Raw genomic sequence first — 12962 nt, forward strand, 5'->3', positions numbered from 1 at the left:
CGCGCCTGAGCGCGGGGTCGGGGGCGACTCGCGGAGCCGGGACGAGAGAGCCGCCGCTGGTCTCTGCCCGCGGCTCCCACCGGCCCCACTCCGTTCCCGGTGAACGCACTAAGCGCTGGGTGCTCAGAGAGACAGCCCTTGTCCAGGGTGGCAAAGCGGGAATCGAAGTCACCGGCTTGGATTCCACACCTGTGCTGAGCACTGGCCACTGAGCTAGGTACGCACTGCGCGGGTCACTGGGAATCCCCGGGCAGTTCCAGGCTAGTGTTGGACACAGACGAGGAACCTGCCATCGACCCACAGTAGGGTCAGTACAGGTATGGTTAATACACGATCTCACTTAACCTTCACAACAACCCAGAGGACCAGGGATTTTCAAACTTATTTTATAAATGAGAGCTAAGGGTCAGATGAAAGTCATTTTCCTGAACTCTTAAGCCCGTAGGATTTTAACCTGGGTCTTTCTTGTTCCCAAGCCCTTGATTTTCCTGGGGATTCCACAGTGCCTCTTTTTCAGTAACTTTTACATCTTGTCATCCTTTGGCTTCCTTGCCTGCAACTTCCTTTCCCTGAGCAGCTAGCTCATGCACTGATGTGTTCACACTCCCCTGTCCACACTCTCTCCCACACTGGCCTAGGATAAGGGGGCTGGTGGATGTTCAGATGGTAACTCCACCCACCCAGGAGCAAAGCCAATAGGCCTGACCATTCTCACATAACCCTTCCAGATCACAAGGTTAGTGTTATTAGGATCAGAAGACATTCCTTCCTACAGTCTGAAGGAGCTATAGGAAGCCTTTGCAGATTATGTCTGTCCAGTCAGGGTACACTGGGGAGACCCAGGCTCTACATTAAAGTGCACAGTTTGGCCCAGTTACACTGAGCCAGGACTAGGGGCTGTTGGACTTTAGTTGTCAATAATTCCTATTCAATTACAGAGTGCTCAGGCTGAAAAGGACCTGTGAATCATGTAATCAGTGGGTGAGTTACAGCTAGCATTAAGAAAAAAAATTAATGGAATAGAAAAACTATACTGCAAATAGTAAAGCTAAGTATTCTTTCATAAAATGTTTCAGTTACATATGTCTGTATGCATTGTGGTCCAGATCACAATGTAAAAAGGATTTCTCCTTTTGAGTCAGGTCAAAAAGGTTTGAAAGCCACTGAATCTGACACCTCCCATTGTTCTGATGAGTGGGAACTCGCACAAAATCTTTAGCTCTCCTGATTTCTTACAGCAGTGGGGAGAGTAGGAAATAGCTGATGTGATGCCTTGGGAGTCCCCAGTTCCTCTATCTCTTGCTTTCAATGTGAATGGGATAAATAATGAGCATCAGGGGATCTCAAGCCCTAGCTCTACCTCTGCTCTGCTTTTTTTGTCTCTGTGCTTTAGGTTCCTTTTCTTCATCCAGGCTAGCTCCTTAGATGCTGATGTGTGCCATGCCCTTGGCACTGGGCCCCCTGAGAGAGATCAGATCTGGGTCTGCTCAGAAACACAGTATAGAATGGGAGCCAGACAGATGATCTAGGACAGGGCAGGGAAAGGGGAAATGCAGGGACCATGACCAGGAAGGGATCACCATCTGAAGAAGGAAGGAGTTTTGAGGGGGTAGTATTGAATATGAAAACTGGAAGGAATTGTTTTATCCTCCAGAAAATTCCTCCTGTGAATCTCTGCAAACTGGGAACTGGATGACATACTCTAAGGGAGGTGCACTTTGGCCTCTTTATCAGGTAGAGATTAAAGAGTAAGGATTTGGAATCCTGTCGAAAGGAGCAAGGTCTCCTGAAGACATGGGATTCAGCTGAGATACAAAGCACTCTGCTCTGGCTTTTGGCAAATTGGGAAGCTGCCAACAGTTTCCAAAGCCCTTTCCTGCCAAGCGTTAGTTTCTCCAGCAACCCTGTGGAGTGAGCCAGGAAGGGATGATTATGCCCCTTACAGAGATAACAAGCCCAATGTCACAAAGCAGCCAGTGGCCCAGGAGGGACTAGTACCATGTCTGTCTAGCCAACAGTCCTTTTTGGCACTGATGAAGACTATGGTCCCCTATTCAGAAGAATGTTTTTAACTACAAAAAGTAAATTAGAATTACAAAGTATACCAATTATATAGAATCATTATCAAAATAGTTATTTTGTGAATTAGTTCTTTTTTAACATATTAAATAATAAGATATAGAGGTTTATCTATTAACTATTGTTAATTTTTAGGTGGTGAATGAGTATAAAAACAAGATTTCAAGATATTGCTACTGTAATGCAATACAAAAATAACTATGATTTCTATTGGTGACAGGGCTTCCCTGGTGGCTCAGATGATAAAGAATCTGTCTGCAAAGCAGGAGATGCAAGAGATGTGGGTTTGATCCCTAGGTCAGGAAGATCTCCTGGAGGAGGACATGGCAACCCACTCCAGTATTCTTGCCTGGAGAATTTCATAGACAGTGGAGCCTGGCAGGCTAGAGTTCATAGGGTTACAAAGAGTTGGACACTGACTGAAGTGACTGAGCACCCACACATCACTGGTGACAAAGTTACAAGTTCTGCTAATACTATGTGACGTTGCTTATGTGCATGATAGAAGGAAATGCTAAGTTTGACTTAGCGGTAGTGAAAACAAGGATGTCACTTTTTTCAATCCAAGTTCATGGACCTCTCCATGCTGAGCTCTATCTGTGGACCCCTTGGGCTCTTTGGAACCTATGCTAGAATCTTTGACCTCTTCTGGTCTAGAACCTACTGTAATGCTTGTTCCTTTATCATGTGCATCATGTTCCTTCCTACAGACACTTACTGCAGACCTACTGTATGCCAGGCAGTTTCCCATCTTGTATGGCATTTAGTCCTTGAAAACTTCCTTTGTTTTTCTTCCCATTCTGCAGACAAGGTAACTGAGACTCAGAGAGGTCAAGTGATTTATCCAAAGCTACACAGTTAGTAAATAGAATTCTGTACCACCACACCTTCTTCCCAACCTGAGGTCTGGGGGGCAGAGTCTCCAACCAGAAGAGCAGGTAAATATAAGAGGGAAGAGTGAGCAGGGAGAACTCACATTTATGGAGAACAGACTGTGAACTAGAAATTGTGCTCAGTGCTTTTCACAGTCTCCTTCAGTTCTTACAATTCTGTGCTGTTACTCTTAATAAAAATAAAAATAACTAAATGCATATTCATTATGAAACAACAAATTAGAAAATAAGGATAAACCAAATTAAAAATAACAGTCACCCATAACTTCACCACATAGAAATATCCACTGATACTTTGGTATGGAGTCTTCCAGACACACACAACTTTTTACCCACTCTACCCATAGGAAAACTTGACCCAGAGAGGTGAAATAACTTGCCCAAGGATATAGAAGTATCAAGTTTCAATCACCTGCGGTGTGACCTTCGACTGGTCACTTTCCCTCTCTGCATTAGGGCAGTAGTTGATGAGAGAGCTCGAAGCCTGGCACTAGGCCAGCCACGCAGTAACTGGAAGTCTCTTGTGCATGTTTCTCTAAACAATGCGCTCTAGACCTGGCAGCCTTGTTCAGGAGCTGGGTCCTCCGGGATCTGGAAAGACACGCCCTTGCTGTTAAGGGTCGCGCAGCTCAGTGACCAAAGTCCACAAGGAGGCTGAAGACTCGGGCACAACCCACGGTGAGGGTTCGATTCTGCTCCCTGGGTGGTCTACCCCGAGTCCCTGGTCTCTGGACACCGCGGAGCAGCCCCTCTTCTCTAGCCCTACTGCCTCCAGCTGTGCCTGCCCGACACCCCTCCCCAGGGGCTCCCCCATCCCCTACCCTACCCGGCTCCCCTTCAGCTTGCAGGTCACTGCATTGGAGAGGCAAAGAAAGGATGCCGACATTCATTAATTCCCTTTGAGTGCTGATTCTAGGCACGACCACTCTTCTGATGCCCACGATGGATTCTTACCCTTTTTTTTCCGAGCGTGAGGCTCCTGCCTCCCATCCTGAAAGAGTGACTTTGCCAGGTTGGAACATGAAGTCCAAGGACAAATTGAACCAAAGCTAAGATCTCCTGATACCAGCTAGACCATCTCCCAACTGGAGGTGGTCTTTGGGTTTAGGTTTTTGTTAGTTTGTTGTTTGTTTTCCTGTGAAATCTTTAAAGCACACAAACAACATAAAGAATAATACAAGAACCACTCATGCACTCTCTACTGGCAAGAAATTGCTTCCACTCACAACTATTCTCCTGAATTTGGTGTTTATCATTTCTATGTTCTTATTCAATCATTTATCATGTACGTGTGGATCTTTGAACAATGTATAGAATTGCTTTACATGTGATTATATCTCAAATAAATAACATCAAACATTAATGTTTTCTTCTGGAGTCTGCTTTTTTTTTTTCACTCAATCTTATGTTTTTGAGCTTTGTCCATACGTATGTGTATGCTCAATCTGGTTCATTCATTTTTGCTGCTGTATAGTTCCCCAGTTACTGAATATATGATGGCTTATTATCCATTTTCTTTAACATTTAGATTCCTTCCAATTTCTTTTATTACTTACTATACAATGCTGTTTCTCTTGAGATTTTTTTTTAAAAATCAATTTTACTGAGGTATATTATACAAACAATAGAATATACACATTTCAAGTGTGCAGCTTGGCGAGTTTATATTCATGGAGCCACCACCGCAGTCACGATACAGAATATTTCTGTCACCTGTCACTATCCCTTGGGGTGCAATCAACCCTCCTCCCCAACCCTAGCCTTGCCTGAGACAATCTGCTTGCCCTCCCTATAGATTAGTTCTATCTGTTCTTGAATTTTTGTCTTAATGGAATCAGATAGTATGTTCTCTTTTGTGTCTGATCTCTTTTGCTCACCACAACGCCTTTGCGATAAATAGAAATTGTTGCATGTAATAGTAGTTCCTTCCTTTTTATTGCCAAGTACATGGAAATATACTCTTTATATTAAAAACTGCAATTTGTTCATTCAACAGTTCATAGGCATTTGAGTTGTTTCCAGTTTGGGACTATTGTGAATAAAGTTGCTATAAAATTTTTGCATATATGCTTTTTTGAGGTGCCTATGCTTTCATATACCTTGGGTGAATCCTAAAACTGGAATTTTGAGGTAATAGAATAGATGTATGTTTAACTTTGGGCTTCCCAGTAGTGCTAGTGTTAAAGAACTTGCCTGCCAATGCAGGAGATGCAGGAGACGGGTGTTCGATCCCTGGGTTGGGAAGATCTCTGAGTTTCCCAATCCATGGACATGGTATATATCCCTGGAGAAGGGAATGGCAACCACTCCGGTATTCTTGCCTGGAGAATCCCGTGGACAGAGGAGCCTGGCGGGCTACAGTCCATAGGGTCGCAAAGAGTTGGACATGACTGAAGTGACTTAGCATGCATGCATCCTTGGCACATCACAGTTCTCTGATCAGAACAGTTCTCTGATCAGAACTCAGGCATCTGCACTGTAAGCACCAAATCCTAACCATGAGACCACCTGGGAACTTCCTTATCTTTTCTCTATTGAATTAACACCTTTGGTAAAACTCAATTAATCATGTATGTATAGATTTATTTCTGGATTCTCTATTCTATTTCATTGACCTTATCTGAATCTAATCTTATGCCAGTTCCACTCTGTCTTAATTACTGTAGCTTTCTAAGTGGGTCTTGAAATCAGGTAGTGTAAGTCCTCTAACTTTGTCCTTATTTTTCAAAATTTTTTAGTGCTTCTGAGTTCTTTGCATTTCCATATCAATTTTAGTATCAACTCATTGATTTCTACCCCCAAAAATCCTGTTTGGATTTTGCTTAGGATTACGTTGAATCAATAGATCAATTTGAAGAGAATTAACATCTTAATATCGAGTTTCCCAATCCATAGACATGGTATATATCTCTTTATTTTGTTCTTAATTTCTCTCAGCAGTGTTTTATACTATTCTATGTACAGGTCTTGTACACATTTTGTAAAACTTTTCCCTTTTTCTTATTTTTGATGCTATTGTAAATGGTATTTTTTGAAAATGTGATTTTCCAATTGCTTGTTGCTAATTTATAGAAACACAACTTATTTTCATATATTCACCTTGTATTCTGGGATTTTGTTAAATTCACCTATTAGTTACAGCATTTTTGTAGGCTTCTTAGGATTTTTTTATGTTAACATGAAAAAATTTCCTCACAAGCAATATATTTTAAAGGCAGTTTTACTTTTCCTTTACAGTTGGTGCTTTTTCTTTCCCCCTTGTTTTGTTACACTCTCTAGGATTTCCAGCAGGAGAGAATAAGGTAGAAGAGAATTCATTTGACTTTTGAGGTGGAGTTACATGATTCTTTTTTCTCCGCATTCTGATTCTCTCACATCACATACTTATCAACAGAGAGATCCTCTGAAGGCTTGACCTGAGCCATTTAAGCAGCCACAGTGGTTCTAGTCTGACCTCTAAAATATGGAACTGTCCATACCTCTCCAAATATACCTGCCTCTTCTCTCCTACAGGAAGCCTGTGTTTCAGCCAATCTGACCTGGGAAAGGAGCCTCCTTTCTCAAGTTTTGTCTATGTTGTTCCCTTCTTCTGCTTATCTTATTCCTCTATACTCTCCAAGGTCCATCTTGAAGACCACCCCCACCCTGTCCCACAGAAAGCCCTTCTGTGACCAACACTCAGAGTACCATTCTTTTTTTTCTTGCAGGATCTGCTGTTCTGTCTGCCATTCATTGAGCACTTCCATGTGCCATCATATCACTTAGGAACCACAGCTTCAGACTATAGGCTCCTCTAGGATAGAAACTGTACCTGCTTCAGGTCTGGTTTCACCACACTCAGTCTAAAGCCTGGCTCTCAATGGCAGGGTTTTTTATGTGCTTTTGTGCAAATGAAAAAAAAAAGTACCCCTTCCTCTGGCCTGATATAGATCTATGCCAAAGGCAAAGCTGGGTAAGTAAGAATTCAGGCTAGATTTCAACTCCTTCTTGTCCCTTCTGCTGGCCACCTTCAAAATCTGCATAGCCATATAGGTTAAAGGGAGAGGAAGAATTAATAAATTCCTCTTAATAAGTGAACAAATGATTCTATGTATGGGTATTTTATACATAAAGATATTCAGTCTCAGCAAGGTTTGTCTCATCCAAGGACCCAGCCAGGAATGGTAGAAACTAGGATTTGGCTGTATATTTTCCCCCTGTTTATTTAACTTATATGCAGAGTACATCATGAGAAATGCTGGGCTGGATACAGCACAAGCTGGAATCAAGATTGCTGGGAGAAATATCAATAACCTCAGATATGCAGATGACACCACACTTATAGCAGAAAGCGAAGAAGAACTAAAAAGCCTCTTGTTGAGAGTGAAAGAGGACAGTGAAAAAGTTGGCTTAAAGCTCAATATTCAGAAAACTAAGATCATGGCATCCAGTCTCATCACTTCATGGCAAATATTTGGGGAAACAGTGGAAACAGTGGAAGACTTTATTTTCTTGGGCTCTGAAATCACTGCAGATAGTGATTGCAGCCATGAAATTAGAAGATGCTTGTTCTTTTGGAAGGAAAGTTATGCCCAACCTAGACAGCATATTAAAAAGCAGAGACATTACTTTGCCAGCAAAGGTCCGTCTAGTCAAGGCTATGGTTTTTCCAGTAGTCATGTACGGATGTGAGTCAAGTTGGACTGTAAAGAAAGCTGAGTGCCAAAGAATTGATGCTTTTGAACTGTGGTGTTGGAGAAGACTCTTGAGAGTCCCTTGGACTGCAAGGAGATCCAACCCGTCCATCCTAAAGGAGATCAGTCCTGAATATTCATTCAAAGGACTGATGCTGAAGCTGAAACTCCAATACTTTGGCCACCTGATGCGAAGAACTGACTCATTTGAAAAGACCCTGATGCTGGGAAAGATCGAAGGCAGGAGGAGAAGGGGATGACAGAGGATGAGATGGTTGGATGGCATCACTGACTCAATGGACATGAGTTTGAGTAAACTCCGGGAGTTGGTGATGGACAGGGAGCCTGGCGTGCTGCAGTCCATGGGGTTGCAAAGAGTTGGACAGAACTGAGCAACTGAACTGACTGACTGACTGAGGATTTGTCTTGGGCCTTCCAGTCCCCAAAGTTCAAGGAAACAAACCCTGCCTTTGTCTGTCCTTCTTTGGTTCTGACATGAGTCCAGCACTTTATTTGTTTTCAAGCATTTTTCATATTCACAGTTATTTTTCAGCCTGAGATTAGGCATTTCTGCAATTTACTTCAAGACTGCTGTACCCTGGAGTGCTTGGCTTTCTCCCAGAATCAAAGTCACCGATCCTAGACCCTCCCCATCCCTGCTGGAGTGTTACACAGCCTAGAAAGCAGAGAACAGAGGGAGAGGGCAAGGACTTTGGTACCACGTCAGCCTGAATTTCTTTTTTTTAAGTTGGTCATTAATAAGGACAGTGAGTTTACTTTTTAAAAAATTTTAAGTCTTTATTGAATTTGCTACAATATTTCTTCTGGTTGTTTTTTTTTTTGTTTGTTTGTTTTTTTTGGCTACGAGACATATGGGACCTTAGCTTCCTAATCAGGGATCAAACCTACATCCCCTATATTGAAAGGCAAAGTCAACCGCTGGACCACCAGAGAAGTCCAAGCCTGGATTTCAATTGCTACTTGGCAACTGACTTGGAGGGAGACTTTAGACTTCTCACATAGTCTCATCTGTAAAAATGGAAATAATAATACCTATCTTAAGATATTAGATATAGGTATGTGAAAACTCAGTAAAGGTTCTCCTTTTCCTTCCACTTTCCTGAGAGCAAGGTTGGTGTCTCATGTTAGGTCCACACACAAGAAAACTGCAGCCTTTGTCAACAGAAGATTCTTGGTGATGTTTGTCAACCCCATGAGTAGAACTGCTTTTTCTCTTGACCTTAGGCAACTCTGTCCCTCTTTCTAAGTCTCACTTTCCTATCTTTTAAATGGGGATATGTGTGCAGGCATGCTAAGTTGCTTCAGTTGTGTCCAACTCTTTGTGACCCTATGGACCATAGCCCACAGGCTCCTCTCTCTATGGATTCTCCTGGCAAGAATACTAGAGTGAGTTGCCATGTTCTCCTCCAGGAGATCTTCCCAACCCAGAGATTGAACTGGCATCTCTTATATCTCCTGCATTGGCAGGCAGGTTCTTTACCTCTAATGCCACCTTGGATGCCCTTAAATGGGAACAGCATTACCCAAATAACTGTAAGAAGAACTATGATTTACTGAATGTTTACTAGGTATCAGGTACTCCAGGGCTTTATGGGTATATTTTAATTTAGTCATCATAATAGGCCCATGAGGCCAGGGCTATTTATATCCCCAAGGTCTCAGAAGAGGACACTGAGGCCCAGAGAAGTAAAGTCCACGAGTCAGTCAGCTGCTAAGGGGCAGAGCTGGGATATAAATTCTGTTTTGCAGTACTCAAGACCATGATTTCTCATTGAGATGACATTTTAAGCCAGGTAATTCTTTGCCGTAGGGGACAGTCCTGTGTACTATAGGATGTTTAGCAGCATCCTTGGTTCTACTCACCAGATGCCAGCAGTACCCATCACCCAGTTTGACAACCAAAACTGTCTGCAAACATTGCCAAAAGTCCCCTGGTAAGCAAAATCACCCTTAGTTAAGAATCATTGCCCTAGACACTAGATCCCAGACAGTGTTTTTTCTCTGCAATAAGAGCAAGCCAGGGAAGCTTCTTTCCCTTCAAGTTTCCAGTAAAGAAAATCAGCTGCAGATAGCTACTACACTAATGCTAATACTATTTCATATTTTACAGCCCACTTCCACTTACAAAGTGCTTTTTCACACACTAGTTTGTCTGACTATTCCAGGGGAGACAGCACACACACAGAAGTGTCTAACACTGGGTCCAGCACTTATTAGGTAAAATCTTGATTTTCTTTTATTGGCTAGATGAAACAATGGAGGTTCAGGGAGATTAAGTGACTGTCCCAATGTTACACAGCTAGTAAGGGGATACTGTCATTTGTTATATTGATTAGCCAGTTAACTGTATTCTCAATTCTTGGACTTTAATGCTGAGTCTGCTTTCATTGGAAGTTACAAGGCAGATCAGAAGGCTATATAGTTCAACTTCCTATTGTGTGGTATTCAATCCTGGATTAGCATTGCCAGATAAAATGCAAGATGGCTAGTTAAATTTGAATATCATATGAAAAATTAGTAATTAAAAAAATATAAGTATGTCTCATGCAACTGTTACTAATACCAGGGATGACAGTGGCCCTGGGACCCCCTCTGGAGAATGAACAGCAGGGTGCAATTGGTCATGTGCTCAGAGGGAGCACTCGTATTCTAAGATATTAGAGGAAAGGCCTTCTGACCAGGCTTTCCCATCTAACTGAGATTGGTCACCTCTCTCATGGGAGGATTTGAGATTTTAGGGGGAACCCAGCTGAGGCAGGGGCTGACACAGTCTCTAGGACATCCAGAAATAGATGTAGATGATGACAATGAAGTCTAATCAGTAAGGGAGAAGGGAGAGCAGGTGTGTCATGGAGAGGTGATGAGCTTAGTTCTGGAGACGCTGAATTGAGGTGTCTCTGGTCGTGCCCAACAGGCAAGTGGATATGAGGCCAGCATAGATACAAAGTAGAGAGTTAGGTATCATCAGGGTGTGGATGGTGGTCAAGATCTTGAGAAAGAATGAGATGGCTATGGCAGAACATATGAAGTAGAAAAGGGACTGGCCTAGAAGCCCGAGGAAGACCAACAGGAAGGAGTGGGCAGCGGAGGAAGACTCACCAACAAACACCCAGAAGGAAGGAGCACCGGGAGAGACGGGGGAAACCAACAGAAGGCAGGGGCAGGAAAGCTGAGGGAAGAGAACGTGTCAGGGAGAGGGGCAGTACAGTCAGCACTGTCAGACGCGGCTGACAGGTCACGCAGGTGAGGTCAGGGAGATGTCCATTGAGAATGTGGTTCTTTAATGCTGCTTGTTGTATCCCACTTTGACTTCATGGGGAATTAATCCCACCTTACATTAAGCAAAGGCTACTAAGTTAATAGTATTTTCTGTGCAGAAATTGAATTTTGTTTTCAGCCTTTAGCTAAAGACTTTTTCTAGTAGGTGCTCAGCTACTTAAACCCATAAAATTATTCTCAAACATTCATCATTTAAAAAAAAAATGTGGTTCAGGGATGTTCATCACAAAAATTTCTGTGATAGCTGGGTTTCCCTGTGTGTGTGTGTGTGTGTGTGTGTGTGCCCGTGTATATACAGAAATGATCACGCGCCAAGCCAGGGCATGCAGAACCATGTGCAAGGACAGGCTGGAGGCCACCACAGGGTGGTTTGTGGTCAGCCCACAGAAAGCCTTCATTTACTCTAGCAGCTTTGGGGAAGGAATATTTAAGTAGGCTTTGAAGACTGTGAGCACAGGTCAACCCTTTCACTGTCCAATGGGAAAACGGAAGACAGCAGAGAGGGAACCATTTGCTCAGTCTGTGAGTCAAGGACATAACCAGAACTTGAATCTGAGTCTCCTGCTTCTAGAAGAGTGACTTTGGGAGAAGTGGACATGAAATCCTCACTGGCCAATAAATTATAGATCAGTGACTTTGCTCATCACCTCAGTTTTTAGACAACTCTTTTTAGATTTATATAAAAGTGAAATACATATTTTACATACAAAATGTAAACATTACAAAAATACCTAACAAAGAAAGCAAATGACTCCTGTTATTCCAGCCCATGCCCTCACAGACAACAACAATTAAGTTTTGTCTACATCCCTCTCTCCCTCTCTCTCACTTAACATTGAAATTTTTAATAAAAATATTATTCTTGTTTATGCTAGATGTTGTTTTGTGTGTGTGCACATGTTCATTATAACTGGCCTTTTTTCACTTTTGGACAACTTTCAGCACAGAAATGAATTCATTTGAACAACTGTACTATATCATTTGGTTTTGGGTCATAATTTGCTACCAGACCATACTGATGGACACGAGGTTGCATAAAATTTTCACTATAATGAACAATGTACATATACATTATTGTACACACATATCTGTACAGTTTGGGAGTCTTAAAAGGAGAAATAAAAAAAAATGAAAAAAAAATAAAAGGAGAAATGATGGAGCAAAGCATGTAGACATTTTGTTTTAAAAGATACTGACAAGTCATCCTCTAAAAACCTGTTTGTTATCCCACCAAAAGCTTATGTGAATGCCCATTTCCCTGCATCCTTACCAACAGGTATTATCATTTAACAAAATCTTTCCAACTTAAATGAGGCTGAAAATCTTTTCATATCTTCATTATCCATCTCTATTTTTCAGTGAATTACCTATTCATATCCTTTGCCTGTAATTGAAGTGTATTTTGGTCAGTAAATTCTTATTGGGCAATAATGATTGGTTTGATTAAAATAAGTCTGAGAAGACTTTGTACCAAATTGCTAAAAGTTTACCTCCAGGGACCAAGAGAAAATGAGGGAGATACTTTCATTTTTTATTTTGTATCATCTTGTATTATTTTACAATGAATTATATTACTTTTGTAATTTAAAAAAATACATAGGAAAACAGTAACAGCTTCAAATGTTTGGCCTGGATTCTCATGGCTATAAATTCATGTTGAGTTCAAGTTTTTATTAATCACAACTTATTTTTTGGTACATATGCAGAAACCATTTATTGAATGCCTCCTGGTTAGCTGGCACTGCCCTTGGCACTTTCATAGGCTTTTCATCCTCAACCTCACAACAGCCCTGTGAGGTAGGAATTGGCTCTGCTTTATAGGTAGGAGATAATTGTTTGAAATGCTTCTATTTGCCTATTTTCATGGGCTAGAGGTTCTTATCGGCTGGTGAGTCATTGGTCAAGAACTCTCACTGGTCAGGAGTTCCTAGAGGTTGCTCTAAGATTCAAATAATCAAGCTACTAGAATTTTTCCCCAATAGGAGTGATGGGGTAGCGGGGACAGGAGTGGAGGAGA

The sequence above is a fragment of the Odocoileus virginianus genome, chromosome 5, assembly GCF_023699985.2.
Source record: "Odocoileus virginianus isolate 20LAN1187 ecotype Illinois chromosome 5, Ovbor_1.2, whole genome shotgun sequence".
In the NCBI taxonomy this organism is placed as follows: Eukaryota; Metazoa; Chordata; class Mammalia; order Artiodactyla; family Cervidae; genus Odocoileus; species Odocoileus virginianus.